The sequence below is a fragment of the Staurois parvus genome, unplaced genomic scaffold (assembly GCF_062004578.1).
Source record: "Staurois parvus isolate SC_StPar_1 unplaced genomic scaffold, SC_StPar_1.0 ptg000087l, whole genome shotgun sequence".
Classification (NCBI taxonomy): Eukaryota; Metazoa; Chordata; class Amphibia; order Anura; family Ranidae; genus Staurois; species Staurois parvus.
In genome coordinates this window covers 8,381,556-8,406,195 of record NW_028317883.1, presented here as the reverse complement: position 1 = coordinate 8,406,195, position 24,640 = coordinate 8,381,556, and positions in this window count along the sequence as shown.

Genomic DNA, 24,640 nt, shown 5'->3' with positions numbered 1-24,640 from the left:
CTTGATAATCGCAATCGCAGGAATAATCTGTGAATCAGGGGAATCCCGGAGTCTATGTCTGACCTCTCCTTAATCGTGACCAAATTATTTCAATCACTCCTCCCGGATCGTGACCCTGGGTCTTTTGCCTGTGACCGCATCCATAGAGCCCTGCGCCCTAAACCTCCTACTGACAAGCCACCTAGGGATATTGTCCTGTGCATGAGGGACTTTTTGACCAAAGAGGAAATACTCAGAGCTGCTCGCAATACCCCTACGATCTCCTTTGAAGGCTCGGTCTTACAAATCTTTCCGGATGTTTCCCCGGCCACGTTGGAGAAGCGTAGAAAAATGAAAGAAGTCACAACGGTCCTGTTCTCAGCTCGTATCCGCTACAAATGGGGCTTTCCCTTTACGTTGATTGTTCCACATAATGGGAGCACATATATAGCTACATCTTCTTCTGAAGGTAGAGCAATCTTGGCCAAACTGGGCCTAGCGGATGCCCCATCACCTCAACGTCCACCCTCCACCCCTCGTGTCTCTCCCATTTGGCATACCCCATCTCCACGGAGAGACAGAAGGAGAGTCAGACAGGATCCAGGTTGACAGGTCCATTCTCACTTGCCTATTACCTATTGTTTGACAGTCCTTGGTCTTGCCTATTGTCTTTTATGACTTTACCGAGAATTGAGACACAGGGATTTTGTTTCTTACATCTTACGCTGTCAGGATGTGTATTTCTATGGTTACTGCTATGTTAATTTTATAATCCTGAGTAATGTGTGTGTCTTGCATTGATAGCTGGACGAGTTAAGGTATAACAAGGGTCTTTGGTCCCTCTTAATTGCGCCCATTGGTTTATGGTTCCACAACTCTTTGACACGTTACCCCACCCTGCCTCCTGACATGGCCGGAAGTGTCGCCGCCCGATTGAGGGGTGGCAGTTCCGTTTTCCATGTTTTAGGGAGACAGGGTTTGGGCCCATTTGGCCCCTAATATTTGAACTTTTTGTTTTATCAGGTATGACAAATTTTCAGCCTGATCCATGTTCTTCAGTTACCTTATTTGTAGGAGCTCTTCAAATCTCCTCTCTATTGTTTTTTGTCTTCTTTTTTTTCAACACTTTAGTGCATGAGGATGGTGTTGTGTCGGTCTGTGGACATCATGGCCCCCATCTTGGGGCCGGGGGGTCCCCTGGGCTGGTTCTGCCACCTGTACGTCTGTCTGCTGTAGACCTGCGGATTTCTATGTCTAGCCAATTAATTTTAGGGGATATCCGTGTAATGTGTACTTTTATGATGATAGTAATAAGCTCTGTTTACTATGGTAATTCAATGTATTTCGCATAATGTCCAGGGTTTCAATTCGCCAAACAAGCGCAAAACGGCCTTTCTTCAATATAAACGACTGGGAGCCAAGATTATCTTATTACAGGAAACACATTTTGCAGCTGCAAAACACCCGACATATTTTCATAGATCTTATAGGCAGGGGTATTATACCCTGCATTCCTCCAAGAGTAGGGGCGTAGCCATCTTTCTACATAACTCATTCCCCTTTGAGGTTCAACATGTGTATCGTGATCCGGACAGTAGGTTTATCATTCTTAAAGGCACCCTTTCAGGTCGAGAACTTACTATTGCTAATGTATATGCACCGAATTCAGCACAAGCTACCTTTTTTTCAAAATTTTTTGGTACTCTGGATAGGTTTTTGTCTCCTCATCTCTTGGTGGGTGGGGATTTTAATCTGGTGGCAAATCCTCTTTTGGACCGTAGTTCCCCCTCGCATTCTTCCCAGGCTTTCCCAAAATCCCTTACTAAGAAATTAGATACCCTCCAGTTGGTGGATGCCTGGAGAGCGCACAACACCGGAGCCAGGGATTACACATTTTATTCCCACCCACATGACTCTTATGCTAGATTAGACTATATATATTGTACCCCAATTTTACTAGCTAATTCTAAGGTAGCTTGCATTCATTTGAGCCCCTGGTCGGATCACAGTATTGTGGCCTTATCTATCACATTTGTGGGATTGGCACCTACTCCCTTCTCTTGGAGACTTAATGACTCTATGCTAACCGATATTGACTCTCGCCAGGAAGTGGTTACATCTATTCAGGAATATTTTCAATCTAATTTAACCCCTGATATTTCCCCAGCCACACTCTGGGTAGCCCACAAGGCGGTCCTACGAGGCCGACTTATCTCCATGGCCTCATCCAGAAATAGAAAACGTTGGCAGCAAATACTACTTCTAACCCGAGAATTAGAAGCACACTATAGAAGCCATGTCGCTAATCCATCTCTACTTAATAAACAGCTACTGTCCCAAAAGCGCTTGGAACTGAATGCCCTGCTTTCCCAAAAAACTGAAAAGGCCCTTCGCTGGTCGAAGGCCTCATTCCTATTACATAGTAACTCGGCATCTACCATGTTCGCAAGGAAGTTGAACCATTCTCTGCGCCCCCCACACGTGTATAAATTACGCACAAATTCGGGTGCTATCTCATCTCTACCTCAGGAAGTCTTGGGTATTTTCGAACATTTTTATTCTAAACTACTAGCTCCTCCGCAGTCGGATTCTGTCCCTCTGTCGGACTCTTGGCTGGACTCTATACCCCTCCCTGCCCTTACACCCTCTCAGATTGTCACTCTTAATGCCCCCTGTACTTTAGAGGAAATAACATGTGCGATAGGCGCGCTCAAGCGCTCTACTGCGCCGGGTCCTGACGGATTTACCGCTAGCTATTATAAACATTTTGCCTCTACATTGGCTCCATACTTGATAACTTTATTTAATGATGTTTTGCAGGGGGGTAAGTTCCCTGAGGAGATGTTATTGGCTAACATGTCTCTAATACCCAAGCCACAGAAGGACCACTGTTTGCCACAAAACTATAGACCAATCTCAGTCATGAATAATGATCTAAAGATATTTAGCCGTATTTTGGCGGACCGGTTGGCCCCTATCATCTCCTCTTTGGTTTCTCCAGACCAGTCGGGTTTTATTCCCGACAGATTTATTACTGATAACATTCGTCTCACTCTAAATGTTATTCAAGACGCCAATTTACATTCCAAAGAGGTTCTGTTGATGAGTTTGGATATAAACAAGGCCTTTGATAGTGTTCTTTGGCCCTACTTGTTCTCCTTGCTACAGAAAATGGGCTTCAGCGAGGGGTTTTTGGCAGGCATACATGCTCTGTATGACTCTCCTAAAACGAGAATTAGGCTTCCTGGCTGTAACTCTGACTTCTTTACATTGGGTAGAGGTACCCGCCAGGGCTGTCCTCTTTCACCCCTTTTATTTGCGCTGGTGTTGGAACCTTTGGCATTGGCGATTAAATCACATTCGGATATTTCTGGCTATTCATTATTAGTTTCACATTTTAAACTGAGCATGTATGCTGATGATGTTATGCTTTTTATTACTAACCCGTTGACTTCTTTACCTAACTTGTGTGCTGTATTGAACGATTTTGCCAAAGTGTCAGGTCTCACCGTTAATTTTACCAAATCTGTGGTCATGCCTGTTAATGTTCCTGACTCCCTAAGTGCATCTTTCCGTAGTTCTTTCCCATTTCGCTGGGTCAAGGACAGGATATCCTATCTGGGGATTAACCTCACTCCCAGATACTCGGATATATTTGCGGCTAATTATCCACCATGTGTATTGCGTCTCTCTACTCTACTGAAGATCTGGCACGGTTATCATATCTCCTTTCTGGGTAGAGTCACGGCGGTTAAAATGAATATTTTGCCCAAATTGCTTTATCTTTTTAGAGCACTTCCAGTTCCGGTCTCAAAAACCTTTTTGGATCATTTTCAGCGGACTATTAATAATTTTATTTGGGGAAATAAGCATCCACGTTTTGCCTCATCCATTTTGTATCGCTCACAACGGTCGGGAGGTCTCGGTCTTCCTAACTTTTGGCTATATTATCTCTCGGCTCGTTTTGCGCAATTGTCACAATGGGCTACTATTAACTCTCAAATCCCGTGGATCAAGTTTGAGTCTCAGTCGATACGTCCTTTTTATTTACCGGGAATTTTATGGTCTAACATCTCCCCCCGATCGACTGTTTTTCATAACTCCATAGTGACTCACTCACTGACGCTTTGGTCCAAACACAAATCTAAATTGGGTTTAGTCTCTCCTATTCCCCCAGGTGTGTCATTTTTTGGGGATCCTACTTTTGTTGTAGCCTTTTCTTCCCCTCATATGTTTCGTTGGTGGTATGATCGATCTTTTATCAGATTATCTGATTTCCAAAGAGGAGGATCTTATATTACCTTTGATATGCTGCGCGTGTTGTTTGATGTTCCTCTTCGTGAGTACCTTCGTTATAGACAGATTAGGCACTTTTTTAAGGCGCACTTTGGCCTTACCCCATCCTCTCCGATTTCCTTTTTTGAACGTATCAGCCGTGACTCTCCCAGGGGTAGGGGTCTTATCTCAAATCTTTATCACCAATTTTTGATCTGTCTTTTTCATGCTCCCCCTTTGTACAGACGAAAATGGGAGGAGGATTGTGGCGTCACTTTTTCGGATGAGGATTGGGATTCCATGGTGGATAATATATGCAAGAGCTCTAGATCTCTTTCGGTTCGTGAGACGGCCCTTAAAGTTCTAACCAGATGGTATTATACCCCGTCAAGACTACATGTACTGTTTCCACAAACGTCCCCTCTATGTTTTCGGGGCTGTGACTGCACGGGTACTTTGGTTCATATATTTTGGGATTGCCCGACCATATCTTTGATCTGGCGTAGGATTTCTGAGGTCGCTGCCTTATTGTCGGGTGCCCCGATACGATTGTCCATGCAGACCTGTTTATTGGGGGCCCATATCCCAGGGGTCTCTGATGCCAATCTGAGATTGATACACACATTATGTATTGCCACTTTATGGTCTATTGCCCTACATTGGAGGTCCAATGTTGTACCCTTGGACTCCGTTTTATACAGAATTGACACTGTAATGCTTATGGAACGCATTCATTATACCCTACTGGATAAGATGCACTTATACGATAAAATATGGGAGTCTTGGAGAGATTGCAGACACTTATTGCATGCTTAATAACATCCCCAGTAAAAGTTGGCTGGCATGTACTATTGACAGGTGTATCACCTAACCTACTTTGTCGTTTACGTACTTCATGCACTTGTAACTTCCTCTTTTTTTCTTATCTTCTTTGTTAATATACCTTTATGTATTGTACTTTTCAAAAGTGCCTTGTTTTTGCTGACAATATCACTTTTAAAGTGTGCTGTTGTTCTACTGTCTACTCATGTACAATAAAATCGTTTGTAAACAAAAAAAAAAATTATTGTTGTATACCCATATGTGGCTTTTAAAAAATATGAGCATAATAATTATTATAATTTAAATTAGTTTTAAATTGATTTAAACTATGGAAAGCTTCTCTTTATTTTTGTGACCATATAATTGGAGTATATTGTGGAGAGAAGGGAAGCCTGTGGCAGAATTTGATAGTCTCATATGTATTTTTTACAAGCGCAGTTAGACTCTAGTATGGGGGTTAGGGGTATATTGTGAAATATAAGAGCAATAAAACCTATGAGCTACCTATGCAATTATGTAAGTAAAGGTAGATAAAAATAATAAAAGTGTAGTATGCCAAAAAGGCAAATAAAAAAAAGTGTGGTCGTGAATAGCACTGTACACAGAGAACTAGATTTTCTAATACCCATATGTGGGATTTAATAAATGTGAGTGTAATACTGATTTTAATTAAAACTAGTTTAAAATTGGTTAACACTATGGAAAAATTTCTTTACTTTTTTGTGACCATATGATTGGGGTATATTGTGAAGAGAAGGGAAGTGTGCAGCAGAATTGGAGAGTCTCATATGCCTTTTTTTTTCCATTAATATTTTATTAAGTTTTACATTTCATCTATTCCATCAATAAAAACAACATCTTTTGTAGTCCTAGGGTTTTCTTCCATTTCTGTTTCCTATATGCTTTCAATTAATTTAACCTTCTTAAATTCCTCCCATTTTTTCCATTTTTCATGAAACCACTCCATTTTATCCTCATATATATGGTATAGGTCCTCCATTCTATATATCTGATCTACCTTTCTTATCCAATATGTTGTTTTTGGTACTTCTTGTTCCCTCCAAAATTTAGGAATCAAACTTTTTGCTGCATTATTATATTGCAATAACCCAGAATTTTTGTATTTTTCAACCGTTAGCTCTGTTCCATGTAAAAGACATATCTCTGGTTCCTTTGGTATTTTTATCCCAGTTATTTCCTGTATCTGGTGGATTATTTCTTCCTAATATCCCACCAAATGGGACCCACTGTGCCCTGTTCCCCACATCCCCTCCAACATAACTGTGATTTATCCTGATTTTGTTTGTGTACTATATTTGGTGTCATATACCACCTCACTAAACATTTATAATTCATCTCTACATCCTTCATACTTATATTACCGTGTGTTAACTTATAAATCTTTTTTTGTTTCTCTTCCTCTATCCTTAATCCTAATTCTCTTTCCCATCTCTCCATATATGCGGGGACTGTGTTTGTTGTTAACTTAGTAAAAATGTTATATATTTTCGAAGTTCCATGCTTCCCATTACCCCGTGTACTAAACAAAAGTTCAAATGGATTCCACTTTTCTTTCCTCCTTAAAGGCCTAGGGAGTTTTTCTACAAAATGTTTCATTTGTAAATGCCGACACTCATCTGCTTTAATGAACAGCTCCTTATTCTTTTTCATTTCCGCTAGGGGACATTTTTTTTCATTTTTATGCATCTTTTAACAAGTGCAGTTAGACCCTTATGAGAGTATGGGTCTTTACCTAAAGTGAACAGCCACTTTTAACACAGGTGAAGCATGTGAACTTGAGCACAGGGAAGTCTAGCTGTCTAGGGGTATTTATTGTCTTGCATCCAGAGATTTGAAAACTTGGTCATCTGGACGCTGATTAATATATTGTGGATGCATGGACAATAATTATATGCACTTTATGGGACTATTCACATTGTGATTGTGTTCATTATAGACACATTTTTGCCTTAATTGTTGCACTTTGCTTTTGATTATTTACTAGCTGTATAACTTTTGGCATTATTAGGTATGAGTTAATCCATCCACTATGGAGCACTCTTAACACATACTGTATACTGATATAATTTAATTTATAATTATTGTTTACTTGAGGCACTTAAGTGGTTAAAGTAAAACTATAGGCAAAACTTTTTTTCTATTTTGGATAGTACAAGGGATGGTTATAACCCCTGTCAGATCTTTTTTCACCTTCTGTGTCCCATTGTGGAGATTTGCCTTCACTTCCTGTCCCATAGCCAAACAGGAGGTGAGAGGAAATCCCAGCAAATAAAGAAAATTCCTTGGGGACCCCCATGTCACCCGAACTAGTGTCCCCATTGGAATATTTCTCCTATTTTACTTTTCTGGGGACAACCCAAAATTTGGGATTTTCTTTTACTTTCACTTTCAATGATAATAGTAAACAGGACAAATAGAGAGGGTGAATTTCCTTAATGGCGCCACAGGCAGCAATAAAAACTGACAGGTGTTGTAATCCCTCTGCACTCTATCCAAAACTTAAAAAAAAAAGTTTTGCCTTTAGTTTTACTTTAATGTAATGAATTGATTTACTTGATTTATTAACCATGCTTTACTCACTATTGAAAATAAAAGCAAGCACCATGTTCTTTTATACTATTTCTTTCTATCAGTGTGGGGACACATTTAGCTAACATGAACAGCTGCTCACGGTAATTCATATTTTTCTTTATTGTAAAGAAAAATCTTTATTTGTTTATTGTGTATACTGCACTTTTGTTATTTTTATTTACCTTTACTTATGCAAATGTGGTGGTAATACATTGGAAATTATACCGGAGGTGGGGGAGGGCACTATGCTAGTATGGAGGTACATTTCCTTGTAATGTGTTAAGACAGGTGGGGTTTTAAATTATATTTTGTAAGCTGCTTTTAGGTTTCTGTTTTTAACTAAATTTGTAAAAATAATAATAATAATAATAATAATAATAAAGCATTGTTTGTGTATTCTTGAGGCATGTAAAAAGCCCATTCTTAACAAAATACAATGTACATTTAATTTCTCTACACATTTTGTGATGTCCTACAATAGTCCATTTATATTTGGAAACTCCTTGGAGAGAAACTGGTTTGTTGGGGCAACAAAGTATAAAGCTTGGGATAAAGTCAACTGCATTGCTTGGCTATGTCTGGTTAAGTGATATATTCTTTGCCTTTAATTGCATGAATTTCAGTCATAGGATCTGCTATTTGTTGCTTGTATAAAACCCTGGCTATACACTGACTGCATTTGTTACCATGTTTGTAATATATTTCAGAGAGAAGAAACATATCTTGCCTAACTTTGCGTCTAGAAATTTAAAGTGTTACTAAACCCAGGACCCTGCATTCACTATATCTGGTCTCCCACAGTACACAGAACATGGAAATGCAATTATTTTAGTAAATATAAACTGCTGCATACCTTTTCATCAGCAGTTAGAGCAACCTTGTGACTTCTATCAGTGTTCAGCAGAGCACTGGTTAAAGCTTGTAGGAGGAGTTTTCATTCAGCTGTAGGAGGATGCAGGACCCCTGACCTATATCTGGACAGTGCTGATTGGCCCTGTGCTGATTACATGCACTCTCCCCAGAAAAAAAAAACACTCTCTAGCAATACACACCAAACTGAGTATGTGCAGAGTGTCTCAACATATATGTCTTATCAGGAGATAAGAGAGGGGTACTGGAAGAAGGGGAGGATCAGATAAGTCAGGATCAAACAACATTTTTACACAATGCAGAGGATTAACTTCTTAGGTTCCACAGTGAGTAAGTCAATCATGCTTTAGTGCACATACAGACTGATTTTACTGTTGTGGGTTTAATAGCACTTTAAGTAAATCTGTAAAGGCTTGAGCTAGCTCCATGGTGTTCATCTCAGCTAAAGATATTTTATGTAACTGTTCTACGAGGGAATATCATTTGAACAAGTCATTCACTTGTTTAGCATGAATTATCTTCATTTTATTTCTGAAATTAATTCACCTCCCAGGATGCTTTTATGTGTCTCCCATCATGTAAAAGAATGAACATCTGCTGAGATATTTTCAGCAAAATAGAATGATAAAGAAGATTCAGTTGGATTTTTGTTAAACTGATCAGTCGGGAGAGACAAGTTAGGGTACCAAATGAAGTGAGTTGCAGCTGATATGCCCATAGAAAATGTGAAAGAGATAGAGACATAGTCTGAGCAGGTTTGTGGGAAAATAGTTGCATCCATAAGGTTGGGATATTATCCTGTGAAATAAAAAAAGTAAATTCTGAAATATTTATTGTGTGGTTGAAAAGCAAGTGAAGTCATTTTCTTGGGGATGAAATAGATGCCAACAGACTATAAGGTGGAAGTCTATTCCAGTTTTTTTTTGCTTTTTGAATTTGGTTATCAGATGTATCAAAAGAGGGATTTAATGCAACATTAATTTTATCATTACTTAAAACAACAAAGTAATACATATATACAACTTTGTACCTGACCTCTGGTGATCCTGTGTGACAATGGTACCAATCTGCTGCCTGCACTTCAGCAGGGAAAGTTCACACGCATGTCTTGCTTGGCACACATCCTCAACCTGGTAGTGAAGCAAATCCTGGATAGATACCCTGGCTTACAGGATCTTCTGAGGTAGGCCACAAAAGTTTGAAGCCATTTTATTTTTTTCAATAAACTTTTTCTAGATTTACGATAAAGTAGAGAAAAAAAAATACTATTTTGTTTACATGTTAGTAAGGAAGAAAACAAAATATGGATATGTAGTATCATTTACAAAGATGTTAAGTAGCAGAAAAAAGTTTATACTTTTTACATACTGTAAATGGTAGTTTAATAATCAATAAGAAAAAGACTTTAAGAAGGTATAACGAATGTATTTAAGATAAAATATAATATAATACTGACTGGAGGGGGAACTGGAGAGAAACATGAAGATGAAGACCACAAATGTGGATACTTGTAAGTACTGTATGTAAGAGTAAGTTATGAGTGTAGTAGGGATCTATTAAAGTCTGAGCGAAGAAATTATGTAATCCAAGGGGACTGTATTTTCTCATATTTGTGATTATTGTCATAAAGAATGACAGCAACTTTTTAATTGGACATTAACAACATCATTTTATTTTTTAGCTAAGGTAGAATTTGGTAGGGAAGACCACCAAGCCTTTGTCAGAGTTTATTTGGCTGCAATGAAGAAGAATGTTAATAGACAGAATTGTTTTTTCATGCAATCTTTTTCGATATATATCAGTCCAAAATTGTTTGATCTTAGGACATTCCACCAAATATGTAAGAGAGCACCAGTATTTTGGCAGCCTCAAAGACATTTATCAGAAACTGTAGATTTAATTTTGGCTAAATGTTGGGGAGTCATATACCATCTCATTAATAATTTGTAGTTGGATTTAATTACACTGCTATTATTGGAACAATGTGGAGCCATTGTATGCCAAATTTGACGCCATTCTTTTTCTCCTATAGATTCATCAAGATCACTTTCCCATTTAGTCATGTATGGATGCAGGAGAGGAGTCCATTTTTTTAAGAAGAGATGTATATAGTATCAAAATAAGACCTTTAATTTAAGGGTCGCGTTTACATAAGTGTTCAAAAAGAGTCAAGGTTCAGAGATCTGAGAACAAGCCTATTGTTTGAGTCACAAACTTTTTAATTTGGATATGTCTAGAGGTTTCTTGGTATGGTAGGTTATGTGAAAGTTTAATAGAAGAGAGACTGGTGTTAGATATCAAATCATATATTCTGTACATATTGTTGGAAATTCATCATCTGAATTTAAAACTTTCAATGTCTGTAGCCATTTTAGATGGCCATACCCAGCCAGGGAGAAATTCCAGAACAGTGTAACTCAGCTGGAACTCCATTTGCTTACACACCTTCTGATACATAAGAGACATGCCCATCAGGTGGAACTTTATCTCAACCATGCTGTAGCAGCTTTGCATGCATCAGTAGGCTTTAAATTAGTTTCTTCATGAGTATGGATATATATAAAATAAAATAAATCCGTGCTAAGTCATCAAAAAAAATTCAAGCAGCCGCTATAAACTGTGATACCAGTTACACCCTGGTCACATCAGGTGCAAGTTGGCATGTGATTCACATGGCATGCCATGCGACTTACAAATCATATGCCAAGTTGCACTCTATTGTCCGCAATTAGAGAGGTCAAATCAGTGCTGTTCCGACTTCGATGTGGATGGATGTGAGAAAAATATAGTTAGCAAAATCATATATAACACCAAATCCAAGTTTCCATATACGTACATGCAAAGATGGTATGTAACATTAAATTAAATTGTCCATACAGATTGTGTCCATAAAAGAAAAAATAGCAGTATCTTCCCTGGAGAATCAATCCTCCATCCAAAATCCAATCCGCAAAGTGAAAGTTGGAATCACCATTCATTAATTCTGTGCAGTGTAAATCACTAGCAGCAAGAGAATTTCAATCACACTGTGACTCTGACTCTGTGAAAAGTGCATCTTACCAGAATAGATGGACCAACATATAATAAATGGTCAAAGAATGTTCATCACATCATGGTAATATGTGATCCCACCATGGCTTGCACACGCTCTCCACAATTGATATCACCAATTAACAAACAATTTACATTCTCCTTTCATGAAGTATGAATACAACATGTTCTTCTTGGTATTCATATATTCATATAAAATGGAGTTGCAAAATAGCACCAAATAGAAGTTCCTTACATTAAAAAAAAATAGATAGATAGATAGATAGATATACACACTGCTCAAAAAAATTAAAGGAACACTTTAGGCATGACCTTCGAAACGCGTCAGGGTACTGAGTGCCCACCCCCATGATGGGACTCGCGCTGGCCTCTTGCCTTTGAAGTCCCTGGGAGGACTTACATGCCTGTTTTTATTCGCTGTTTGTGAGTACCATTCTTTTACTAAATGAATTTGGTTACTGAGGTAATGCGCAAGGTTAGTGCGCTTCTTCTTGTTTTACTTCACAGTTCTGTTCGGGCTTCCCCAGCCTTGGTTTGGAGCTGCATGACCTTGTATGCCCCGATGGTTGTTTTGTTGGGATTTGATCTACTCACCACCGGCCTGGGTCCCGGAGCGCAGGAGAAATTGCATTTAGTCCGTTTTGGTGGTGGGTCAGTGATGGTCTGGGGAGACATATCCATGGAGGGATGCACAGACCTCTACTGGCTAGACAATGGCACCCTGACTGCTATTAGGGATCGGGATGAAATCCTTGGACCTATTGCCAGATTTTTTTACGCTGGTGTAGTGGGTCCTGGGTTCCTCCTGGTGAACGATAATGACCGGCCTCATGTGGAAAGAGTATGCAAACAGTTCCTGGAGGATGAAGGAATTTATTCCATTGAATGGCCCCCACGCTGGCCTGACCTAAATCCAAGATGGTCAATGAGCTCAGTGATGCCCTGGTGTAGATCTGGGAGGAAATACCCCAGGACACGATCCGTTGTCTCATTAGGAGCATGCCCCGACGTTGTCAGACATGCATACATGCACAGGGGACAATACAAACTACTGAGTACCATTTTGAGTTGCTGCAATGAAATGTCAGCAAAATGGACTAGCCTACTGCATTATTCTTTCACTTTTATTTTTGGGGTATCTTTGAGTTCAGTCCTCTGTAGGCTGATAATTTTCATTTCCATCAAACGATGGGGCATCCTTAAGTTCCTAACACATTACCCGGTCCATATCAGTATAGATATCCAGCATGATATTTTTCCCCATTGAGATGAAAGTGTTGCTTTAATTTTTTGAGCAGTGTATATATGTGTATATAGATATATATATCTATATACACACACACATATATACACACACATGGCTTTTTTTTCAGTGGGAATGTGGGGGAAAGCAGCACTTCCAGCACTGAATGTATGTAATGAGAATAGGAGCTGGGGTGTGCTTAAGGGTCTATTTATGCTAGTTGCTAGGGGATCTCTTGTTGCTGGGGGTTCTTATGTTTCTGGGAGGGATCTACTGTTAAGGGAGGGATCTTTGGTTGCTGGCTGATAAAGTTTCTATTGATGCTGGCTGCTGGAAGATCTATTGTTGCTGGTGGCTGGGGTGGTATTTTGTTGCAGGGAGATCTATTATCTATTGTTGCTGGGAGGGCCTATTTTTTTCTTGGGGGTTTATTGTTGCTGAGGTGTATAAATTGTTGCTGGGCAGGTCTATTCCTGCTGGGGGGTCTATTGTTGCTTAAAGGATCTATTGTTGCTAGCTGTAGGGGATCTATTTTACTGTTTTTTATCATGAATAAATTCCATACAAATCACTTTGCACCAAAAAATTATACTTGGTTCTGAATTCTCTATAAGGGGCAGTACTGGTAGGTGGGTAGGGGTGGGACCAAGGGACAGTGCTCAGTGGTGGATAGGGGATTGCGTCGAGGAATGACTCAGAAAGGGGGGTGGAGTACCTGCACCTATTCTCTGAGAAAAAAATCCCTGAATATACAGTATAATATTATATGATATATGGAACAAGGATAAGCTTTGGTTCTCCTTCCACCATCAGTGGCTCCTCAAACTGATGGCATGCAGCACATTGTCACTGTTTGAGGAGGCAACCGGAAAGGTGAGCTGTGACAATGCTGGCATCAGCATCACAATTCCAGTGGACAAAGGAGAACAATCTCCTATGCTAAAGAGCAGTACATTGGCAAGAAATGGATCACAGGTCCATGGCTGTTCCAATACTGGCATAGGCCTTGCTGCCCCCCCCCCCCCAACACCCCCCAGGGCTGGGGAACCCAGAAGAAATACTTGAAAACAAGGAACAGAGAGGCACACTAGCCTTGCACATTTGTGAGTATATATTTATTTTATCAATACAATAAAACTATCAGAAAGGTAATGCGCAAGGCTGGTGCACCCCCTGTTTCTTGATATTCACTATTCCCGTGCTCATCGTGTTGGAGCTTACACTGTGTGGCATTATAGACAGGCATGCTACATCCAGACACCTACCCTGTGAGGACTTAGTAGGTGCAGGAAGAACATCAGGAGGAGAAGGAATGGGTGCAGTGGCAGAAATCAGGAGAAGGACATGCATCAGGCTTTCAAGAGTGGGGTTCACCCTTCTCAAACCCAGGGATTTGTACGTGGCCAAGAGGAGGTAGCTGAGGACAATTTTGTCCTCAGTGATTCAGAGGATTCAAATTCTGTCACTTGTAACTTGTGTTCAATCATGCTCCAAAGCCTGCATAAGAACCCTAGGATTTGTGGCATCAAGAAGAAAGACCATTCTGGATCCACATTGGAGAAACATTAACCAACATTCCAGATAATTGCAGTATACTGTCTAACAGACAATGTGGCTAGGAGTATGCTGTCATTGGAAGAAGAAGCAGTCAATAGGGTAGCTACGTAAGCAAAGTGTTCAAAACATGTTTCTCTACTCAGCATCCAGGGCTGTCTGCTGCCAACAGCTATCGGCAATGCCTGCATCATATGGTGGAAATATACAATGGGTCAAGGGGGATGTTGATACCAAGCTTGCCCATTATGCATTCAGTCTCTTGGGATACCCTGTAGCCAGCACCCTCTCTGAATTTAGTGAAGTGGTGGGCTTTTTTCATAATCAAAAGAGTCCTTCTCCCTGGGCACAGTTGGCAAGCTCTAACTTTTTAGTGAACTAGTCCTGGAAGAGTGACAACTACCAAACCACTACTGCAAAATGCTACAGATTACATTTTTGGGGGATTTTGCCACCCAAAGTATTTTCTTCTATAAATCCTAAGCCTTTCTTTTCATTGCAACAGGCCTGAAAAAAATCCCATAATAAACAATAAATAAATCTGTAGAGTAACAATGTTTTTGCACCACTAGCATTACAAGCTCAATTTTTCTCAGTTGTTTCACAGTTGCAAAGAGTTAGATTTTTTTGGCAAGCAGCAACCTGTGCTGTGCTTGAATATTTCTGTAAGATTTCTGTGTTTTTGTACCACTAACACCCCAAACCAAACTTTTCCACAGCTGTTTCACAGTTGCAAAGAATCAAATTTTTTGGCAGGTAACATCTTGTTCTCTGCAAGAATATTTGTGTTGTCTAATGGTTTTGCAGATGTTTTCCCAATGATAAAAATGTTTTAATATTTTTTGGCTAATTACTGCATTGACCATTAAAGATTGCATTGGATTATAGTGCATCATCATTAAAAATGGGCAACAATTGAACCTAGGGGTACTGGACACACAGGCACAAAGGTTTTTGTACTTTAACTGTTGGGCTTCAAAATGCATAGGTATAGTCATACAGTAAGATCTTGTATTTCACTTTTTTAATTTGTTTATTGACATATTTTGACATGAAAGGAGTAACTTTGACAGTGGGAAGGAGACACACCTAAGTGCTTTTATTCAAAGGAAAAAAAAATTAAAATGCAGATTTTAAGACTTTATATAAACAAATCCAAAAATGTATTAAAATTTCCATTTATTATGTATATCCATTAAAAAGACTTTTATTAAAATTCTCATCTACAGGACATAACCACAGACACCACAATTACATTCTGGTGCTGCATGATGTAGCAGGGGTCCCCCACAGATCCCACAGAGCTCCTACAAGTACAGCTTAAATAAAACCTGGGAACAGCTGCCAACCACCCCCTCCATTCAAGGAACTCCATTCATGGAGTGGTACTTAACAAGAGCACCCCCTAACACTAGGCATTCCACCACCACAAACACACTGAGGTCGCTTTTCCTCCTAACACAATCAACATTGCTGAAATGGAACACAACTGCTCCAGCTCTGCTTCTCCCTCCCCTCCAGCCACTGTTGAGGACAGCTCTTATGAAAAAATTGCTTAGACTGTTACCTCCCTCCTGGCACCCACCATAACAGAAGCAATGGACAAAGAGGTTACAGAGGACATTGTGCAGCTTAGAAAGGAAATTGGGTACCATTCACAGGGGCTCACTGAAGCAGAAAACAGGGTCTCGTTGTTACATGATGAGCCCCAATGAGCTCACATTACTATTCAGCAACATTCCAAGTCCCAACAAATCTTGATGGAAGAAGTGGAGGACCTGGAAAAAGTGGATGACCTGGAAAACCACTCAAGGCACAACAGTCTGCAGGTAATTGGCCTCTCTTAGTCCTATAAGGCAGGTTCCCTCCTTGACATATGCACAGCCCATATATCCAAAGCATTCTGGATCAACACCCCCCATGTGGTAGAAAGGGTACACAACAGAGGTATTCAATCAGATAAAAGGACAGTGCCTCATCCAGTAATCATGAGATTTCTCAACTAAGCTGACAAGCAAGTTATCTTACAATGCTTTCGAAACACCCGCTTGTAAATATTATGTGCAATAGAGCCGTGGAAGCTGTACGCGACAGCCATCTTGTTAAGGTCTCATCCATTTTGTTTTTCATGAACAATCATCTTTGTCCCCTGCTCTTGAAATGAAATTTGTCGCTATAAGTTGTAACAGACTTCAAAAGAGCCTCTTATCTTAAATAAAACACAAATAGAGGCCAGTTCTAGAGCTGTAAACCACTAATTAGTCTTGGCAGGGTGTCTATTTTTCAAAGACACTTTCCTCTGCCCTACCATAAAACAATAACTCAGGCAGCCATCACACATGACCTGTTATGCCATTAGAGCTTAGGAATGCAGAGCATACCATAAAATGTCTATTTCACATGTAACCATTTCACATACAGTTCATAACATCCAACATGAACTGGGCTCATTAATATTAGGTATATATTTGGATAATTTCACGCAGAGCAAAACGAGGTCCTTCATGACTGTTAGTACACAGGAAAGAGAAGAAAGCAGTCTCTTCCCTCCTGGGTGACAAAGGTATGCTGTGTTTGGTATCCCTGGATTTGAAATATAATTCTGAATATTAATCTGCCAGTTGCTATAATACCACCTGCACATATCAGAAGTTATTAATATTAATATGAAACTGTAGTTGGGACTTGGTCATAAACTTGGTGACCTCCTAGAACTCATCCCCTAAACCGGGTGATTGGTCAGTTGTTCTCAGGTGACACCCCTTTAATATCATAGAAAAGGACTGACAGGCCTGGAGAAGGGAGCTCTTATTTAACATCAATCAAGAAATATCTTAAGAGACTTGAGAGCCAAGGAAACATTTTTGCTCGGACAATTGGACTCTGCTAAACCAGGACTTTGCAAGTATTCTGCCTTCTTAACTCCTTTCTTTTATTTCTCTGTTGATTTATTGTTCTCTTTATGTCTTTGTAACATCTTTTTTTGTAAATATTTTAATTGCACAATTTTGACCTTTTTAGTAATAAACCCTATTTTGAAAAATGTTGAAACTGTCTCTAAAGCTTTTAATGCAAACTAGAGTATCTCTGTCTCTTGAAGAGTTCTACTGTACGTAATAATCCTTTGAATACACCTGTCTATGGTGACATTGTGTGTTGCAGAAGCTTATGCTCATATCATAGTGTTATTGCTAGGATTTGTGAGTTTCCTCCTGCGAAGGATTAATTGCGTAATTAACCTAACCCAGTAACAATCGCTCTCAGGCTGCTGGCACATAGATTGTAGTCCCGAGAGCTGGAAAATCTTTGGAAAATCTTTGTGTAGGGTGCAGCTGAGAGTGGCATTGTTGCCGTGACAGCACAGTGCGAGATTGGCTGGCCCTTTGTCATGAGTTGGTGAGAAGGGCAGGGGTTGGGCGCCGCTTTCCGTCACACCACTCACTGACCTTTGATGGGCATAAAATTCTGTTCTTTGCAGATTACTCTATGGAGGTATCTAGCAAACTCAAAGCCTTTTATAGTTACATAATTACATAGTTAGTCTAGCTGAAAAAAAGACAAAAGTCCATCTAGTTCAGTCATAAAAAAAAAAAGTTATAATCCTATACACACAGTTGATCTAGAGGAAGGCAAAAAATTCCAGCAAAGCGTGACTTAATTTGCTCCTGCAGGGGAAAACATTCCTTCCTGATCCCCTGAGAGGCTATCGGATATTCCCTGGATTAACTTTACCTATAAATGTTAGTATCCAGTTATATTATGTGTATCTAGGAAAGAATTCAGGCCTTTTTTAAAGCGATCTACCTGAGCTGGCCAGAAACAACTCTTGAGGGAGTCTATTCCACATTTTCACAGCTCTTACTGTAAAGAAACCTTTTTGTATTTAGAGATTAAATCTCTTTTCTTCCAGACGTAAAGAGTGATTCCTTGTCTTTTGTGATGACCTCAGGGTGAATAACTCTACCCCAAGGTCACTATATGAACCACTGATGTATGTATACATGTTGATCATATCTCCTCTTCTCAAGAGAGAATAAATTAATTTCCTTTAATCTTTACTCATAGCTGAGCTCCTCCATGCCTCTTATCAGTTTAGTTGCCCTTCTCTGCACTTTTTCCAGTTCCCCAATATTCTTTTTTGTGAATTGGTGCCCAAAACTGAACTGCATATTCCAGATGAGGTATTATGAATGATTTGTACAGGGGTAAAATGATATCTCTCTCTCTGGAGTCTATACCTCTTTTAATACAAGAGAGGATTTTGCTCGCTTTAGAAACCGCAGCTTGGCATTGCATGTCATTATTAAGCTTGTGATCTACCAGAACCCCCAGATCCTTCTCCACCATTGATTCCCCCAGTTGTACTCCCCCTAGTATGTATGATGCATGCATATTCTTAGCCCCCAAGTGCATAACGTTACATTTATCAACATTAAACCTAATTTGCCACATAGTTGCCCAATTAAACAGTGCACTGAACAGGTTTGCTCCAGGTGCTTTCAACAGGTTTGCTCCACGTTGTCTCAGAAAGAGATTTGATTTACTCTTACTTACCCTGCAGTCTTACGCATCCACTTGACAGATGAAGAACAACTTTATATCCCCTTCTGAGGTGGAGAGCTTTCTACAAGCTCTTAACTCCAACACTCTGGATAATATTTCCTCTCATGACATGGGGGTTTTGCACCTTGAGGATCAATGCTGCCTGAGGAAGGACCCTCTTAAATAGCCTAGACTCTCCACTAATGGAGGTCACCCCAACCTCTACTGGTCATCGCCTCAAAGTTGTTTCATACACACTGCTGGAGTCAGAACCTTTGCCCGTTGTGATAAGTACATTCTTGCTTGTTTTTATTTACCTATCTTGGCAATGTCATGATACCTTCTGACAGATGTAGTTTCTTTGTTCATGATATTTATGCATTTGTATTGCACCTTTATGTGGTTTTCCATTTTAGGCATAAACAGTTCATCACATTGATTGTATGGTGGGGGTCCCCTAATTTCAAATACTGCCCCCTTGTTGGGAAATTCCTCTTCACCCCAGGTTGTCCGATGCCTATATCCCTCCTACTGGGGAACTAAATCAGGAAATCCCCTCCTCACTGGGCAACTAAACGTGTTGGACAGTTCATGTGTAAAAAAGTGAAGCCATGGCTCTTCATTGTCTGCTTTTTTAAAGTTAACGCTTGGTTATTACTTATGCTTTATAGGTTAACCCTTTCTCACCATCGGAATCGTATCTATATATACATAGGACTATTACCCTGCTGTTGCTGCATTGTGGCCAGGGCACTATCTCTTAGAGATGCACAGAGCAGAACATTTTGTTTAGTTTCCATTTAGTCTATTATTTTAAGAATTTTGTTTTGTCATATTCATTCTGTTATAATGATTCATTTTCAGAATTTGTTTTGTTTATTTGGATTCGCTTTTGTATATATTCTGTGACAGAGAGTGACTCTGTCAGTGTGAGATGATAGGAAAATGTGATACAAGAGTTGCATATAGTGCAAAATTTGAAATAATTTTCTAATTCAAATTTGGATAACTCATTTGTTATAATTTATTTTTGATTCAATGAAATTCATTACTATTGTGATTCGGAAATTCTGATGCATCCAAATCTCTGAATAACCAAAATTTTGTTTGAATATCAACTTGTAAAGAAACTAATTGTACAAGTCTACTATCCATCTTCTACTTATTGCATCCCATCATTATTCATATGCACTTATCTCTTATCTTCCCTCTTTACGAAAATCATCTCCTGGAATGTTAGGGGAGAGATTCCCAATAAAATGGTTAAAAGTCCTTAGAAACTTAAAACGCCTCAAAACTGGTATTGCTTTATTACAGGTGACTCATCTATCTGTTGCCAATTTTCATCACATGAAAAAACTTTGGGTGGGCAAAGTAGTGGACTCCAAGGAAATTGGCTGTTTTAGTACACAAAAATCTCCCTTGAGAGATTTAGAGGGTGTTTAGTTACTGTAGAAATAAATGTTGCATTCCAAGACTTTAAAATTGCAAATGTATGCACTCCAAATTCAACTAACAAGAATTGTTTTAGCTGTTTAGGTAGCTGGCTAATGTGGGCTCCCCTCCTACCACATTTAGTGGGAGGAGACTTTAACACAGTTCTGCAGAGCAATGAAGATAGGCCTACCCTCTCTGCTAAAGCCCCTCCTACTCAACGTATCCTTCCTTCTTTGCTCTCCCGAACAATTGCAGCTCTTAACCTGGTCGACATATGGTGTAAACTCCAGTATGATACATTTGCTATACTGGACTATTATATTTCTGCACCACCTCACTCTTGATCCACAATCAGACCTACATGACATAATCATATCTGACAGCCCTGTGTCAGTCTTATTGGAAATTTTAATGTCCTAGGGCAATCTGTGCCTTTGGAAATGTCATTCTTATTAAGTTAATAATGAGGACTTTAAGAGCACCATCTACAGTGCATGGTCTAAGTACAAGATTGTATATAAGTTAATGGGACAGACCAATAATCTGAAGAAAATTAATGAGGTATTGAGGAGTGTCTACTCACTTCTAAAATACACTGCTCACAAAAATTAAAGGAACACTTTGAAAACACATCAGATCTCAATGCAGAAAAATATCATGCTAGATGCCTATACTGATATGGAGTGGGTAATGTGTTAGTAACATAAGGATGCCCCATGATTTGATGAAAATGAAAATTATCAACCTACACAGGACTGAATTCAAAGGCACCCCGAAAATTAAAGTGAAAAAATTATGCAGCAGGCTAGTCCATTTTGCTGATATTTCATTGCAGCAGCTCAACATGGTGCTCAGTAGTTTGTATGGCCCCAACATGCTTGTATGCATGCCTGTCAACGTAGAGGCATGCTCCTAATGAGATTACAGATGGTGTCCTGGGGTATTTCCTCCCAGATCTGTACCAGAGCATCACTGAGCTCCTGGACAGTCTGAGGTGCAACCTGCTGGCATCAGATGGACTGAAACATGATATTCCAGAAGTGTTCTATTGGATTTAGGTCAGGCGAGAATGTGGGTCATACAGTGGTATCAATTCCTTCATCCTCCAGGAACTGCCTGTCAGGGCTCCCAGGTATGACCAGAGATGTGTGACTGATGCAGGGAAACGCAGACTTCAGAAATGTGATAAACAATATAATTTATTAACACTAACCATACAAACATAAACGCAGGGCAATACTAAACATAATACAGTGCAAACAAACCAAACCAACCACCCACAGATAACAGTACATACAAGCAAGCGTCGTCAGGCAGGCCGGGTCAATATCAATTGGGCAGGTAGGTACGGGGGGAGCAAGCAGAGAATGGTCGGGGTCACAGGCCAGGTTCAGCAGGTAGCAAGCAGCGAGGTACAGAGGGTCAGACAGAGGGGTGGTCAGGGTCACAAGCCAGGATCAGAGCAGGAGAAGTCAGCAGCAGTTCAGATCAGGGTCAGCAAAGGAACAGAAACAGGATGCAGGACAGATACAGGGCCCAGGACAAACACAACACCAAGGCAGAGTCTGCAAGTCTGGCCATCCCTTAAATACCCCAGTATCATCAGTTCCAGGTGTTAGCTGGCTGAAAGGTTGAGTCTCTGATTGCTGGGAGCACCCGCTGGCCAGCCCTGGTACTGCAGATCAAAAGGCAGGTGAGTCCCACCATTGCTGGCCAGTCCATTCCTAACAGTACCCCCCCCTCAAGGAGCGGCCTCAGGACGCTCCAAACAGTCCTAGCTGGGCAAAATGTTCCACCGCCCGGGTCTGGCAACTGGCGGGATAGCAAAGACTGGCACACCGGGCAGGACTCCGGGCAGCGGCACACCGGGCTGGACTCCGGGCAGCGGCACATCGAGCAGAGGCACTCCGGGCAGAGGCACACCGGGCAGAGGCACACCGGGCAGGACTCCGGGCAGAGGCACATCGGGCAGAGGCACATCGGGCAGGACTCCGGGCAGAGGCACACCGGGCAGAGGCACATCGGGCAGGACTCCGGGCAGAGGCACATCGGGCAGGACTCCGGGCAGAGGCACATCGGGCAGGACTCCGGGCAGAGGCACATCGGATTACCAGGCGAAGCAGCAGGCAGCAGGCCCCCGGGCGGGGCGACAGGCACCGGGCCCCCGGGCGGGGCGGCAGGCACCGGGCCCCCGGGCGGGGCGGCAGGCACCGGGCCCCCGGGCGGGGCGGCAGGCACCGGGCCCCCGGGCGGGGCGGCAGGCACCGGGCCCCCGGGCGGAGCGGCAGGCACCGGGCCCCCGGGCGGAGCGGCATGCACCGGGCCCCCGGGCGGAGCGGCAGGCGCCGGGCCCCCGGGCGGAGCGGCAGGCGCCGGGCCCCCAGGCGGGGCGACAGGCATCGTGCCCCCAGGCGGGGCGACAGGCATCGTGCCCCCAGGCGGGGCGACAGGCATCGTGCCCCCAGGCGGGGCGACAGGCATCGTGCCCCCGGGCGGAGCGGCAGGCACCGGGCCCCCGGGCGGAGCGGCAGGCACCGGGCCCCCGGGCGGAGCGGCAGGCACCGGGCCCCCGGGCGGAGCGGCAGGCACCGGGCCCCCGGGCGGGGCGACAGGCATCGTGCCCCCAGGCGGGGCGACAGGCATCGTGCCCCCAGGCGGGGCGACAGGCATCGTGCCCCCAGGCGGAGCCGGGGGGCGCCGGACCCCCAGGCGGAGCGACAGGTCTCGGGCCCTCAGGCGGAGCGGCGGGCGCCGGACCCCCAGGCGGAGCGACAGGTCTCGGGCCCTCAGGCGGAGCGGCGGGCGCCGGACCCCCAGGAGGAGCGACAGGTCTCGGGCCCTCAGGCGGAGCGGCGGGCGCCGGACCCCCAGGTGGAGCGACAGGTCTCGGGCCCTCAGGCGGAGCGGCGGGCGCCGGACCCCCAGGCGGAGCGACAGGTCTCGGGCCCATAGGCGGAGCGGCGGGCGCCGGACCCCCAGGAGGAGCGACAGGTCTCGGGCCCTCAGGCGGAGCGGCGGGCGCCGGACCCCCAGGTGGAGCGACAGGTCTCGGGCCCTCAGGCGGAGCGGCGGGCGCCGGACCCCCAGGTGGAGCGACAGGTCTCGGGCCCTCAGGCGGAGCGGCGGGCGCCGGACCCCCAGGAGGAGCGACAGGTCTCGGGCCCTCAGGCGGAGCGGCGGGCGCCGGACCCCCAGGTGGAGCGACAGGTCTCGGGCCCATAGGCGGAGCGGCGGGCGCCGGACCCCCAGGAGGAGCAACAGGTCTCGGGCCCTCAGGCAGAGCGGCGGGCGCCGGACCCCCAGATGGAGCGACAGGTCTCGGGCCCTCAGGCGGAGCGGCGGGCGCCGGACCCCCAGGTGGAGCGACAGGTCTCGGGCCCTCAGGCGGAGCGGCGGGCGCCGGACCCCCAGATGGAGCGACAGGTCTCGGGCCCTCAGGCGGAGCGACAGGTCTCAGGCCCCCAGGCGGGGCGGCGGGCGCCGGATCCCCAGGCGGAGCGGCGGGCGCTGGACCCCCAAGCGGAGCAACAGGTCTCGGGCCCCCAGGCGGAGCGGCGGGCACCGAGTCACCAGGCACGACAGTGGGCTCCGAGTCAACTGGTATGACCGCAGGCACTGGGTCAGACATTGTATGGTCTGGCTGGACAGCGGGCATCGGGTCACCAGGCATCAGGTCATTTGGCTCGACAGCGGGCACCGCGTCATCTGGCAAGGCAGTGGGCTCCGAGTCAACTGGTATGACCGCGGGCACTGGGTCAGACATTGGATCGTCTGACCGGACAGCGGGCATCGGGTCACCAGGCATCAGGTCATTTGGCTCGACAGCGGGCACCGCGTCATCTGGCAAGGCAGTGGGCTCCAAGTCAACTGGTATGACCGCGGGCACTGGGTCAGACATTGGATCGTCTGACTGGACAGCGGGCACTGGGTCACCAGGCATCAGGTCATTTGGCTCGACAGCGGGCACCGCGTCATCTGGCAAGGCAGTGGGCTCCGAGTCAACTGGTATGACCGCGGGCACTGGGTCAGACATTGGATCGTCTGACCGGACAGCGGGCATCGGGTCACCAGGCATCAGGTCATTTGGCTCGACAGCGGGCACCGCGTCATCCGGCAAGGCAGTGGGCTCCGAGTCAACTGGTATGACCGCGGGCACTGGGTCAGACATTGGATCGTCTGACTGGACAGCGGGCACTGGGTCACCAGGCATCAGGTCATTTGGCTCGACAGCGGGCACCGCGTCATCTGGCAAGGCAGTGGGCTCCGAGTCAACAG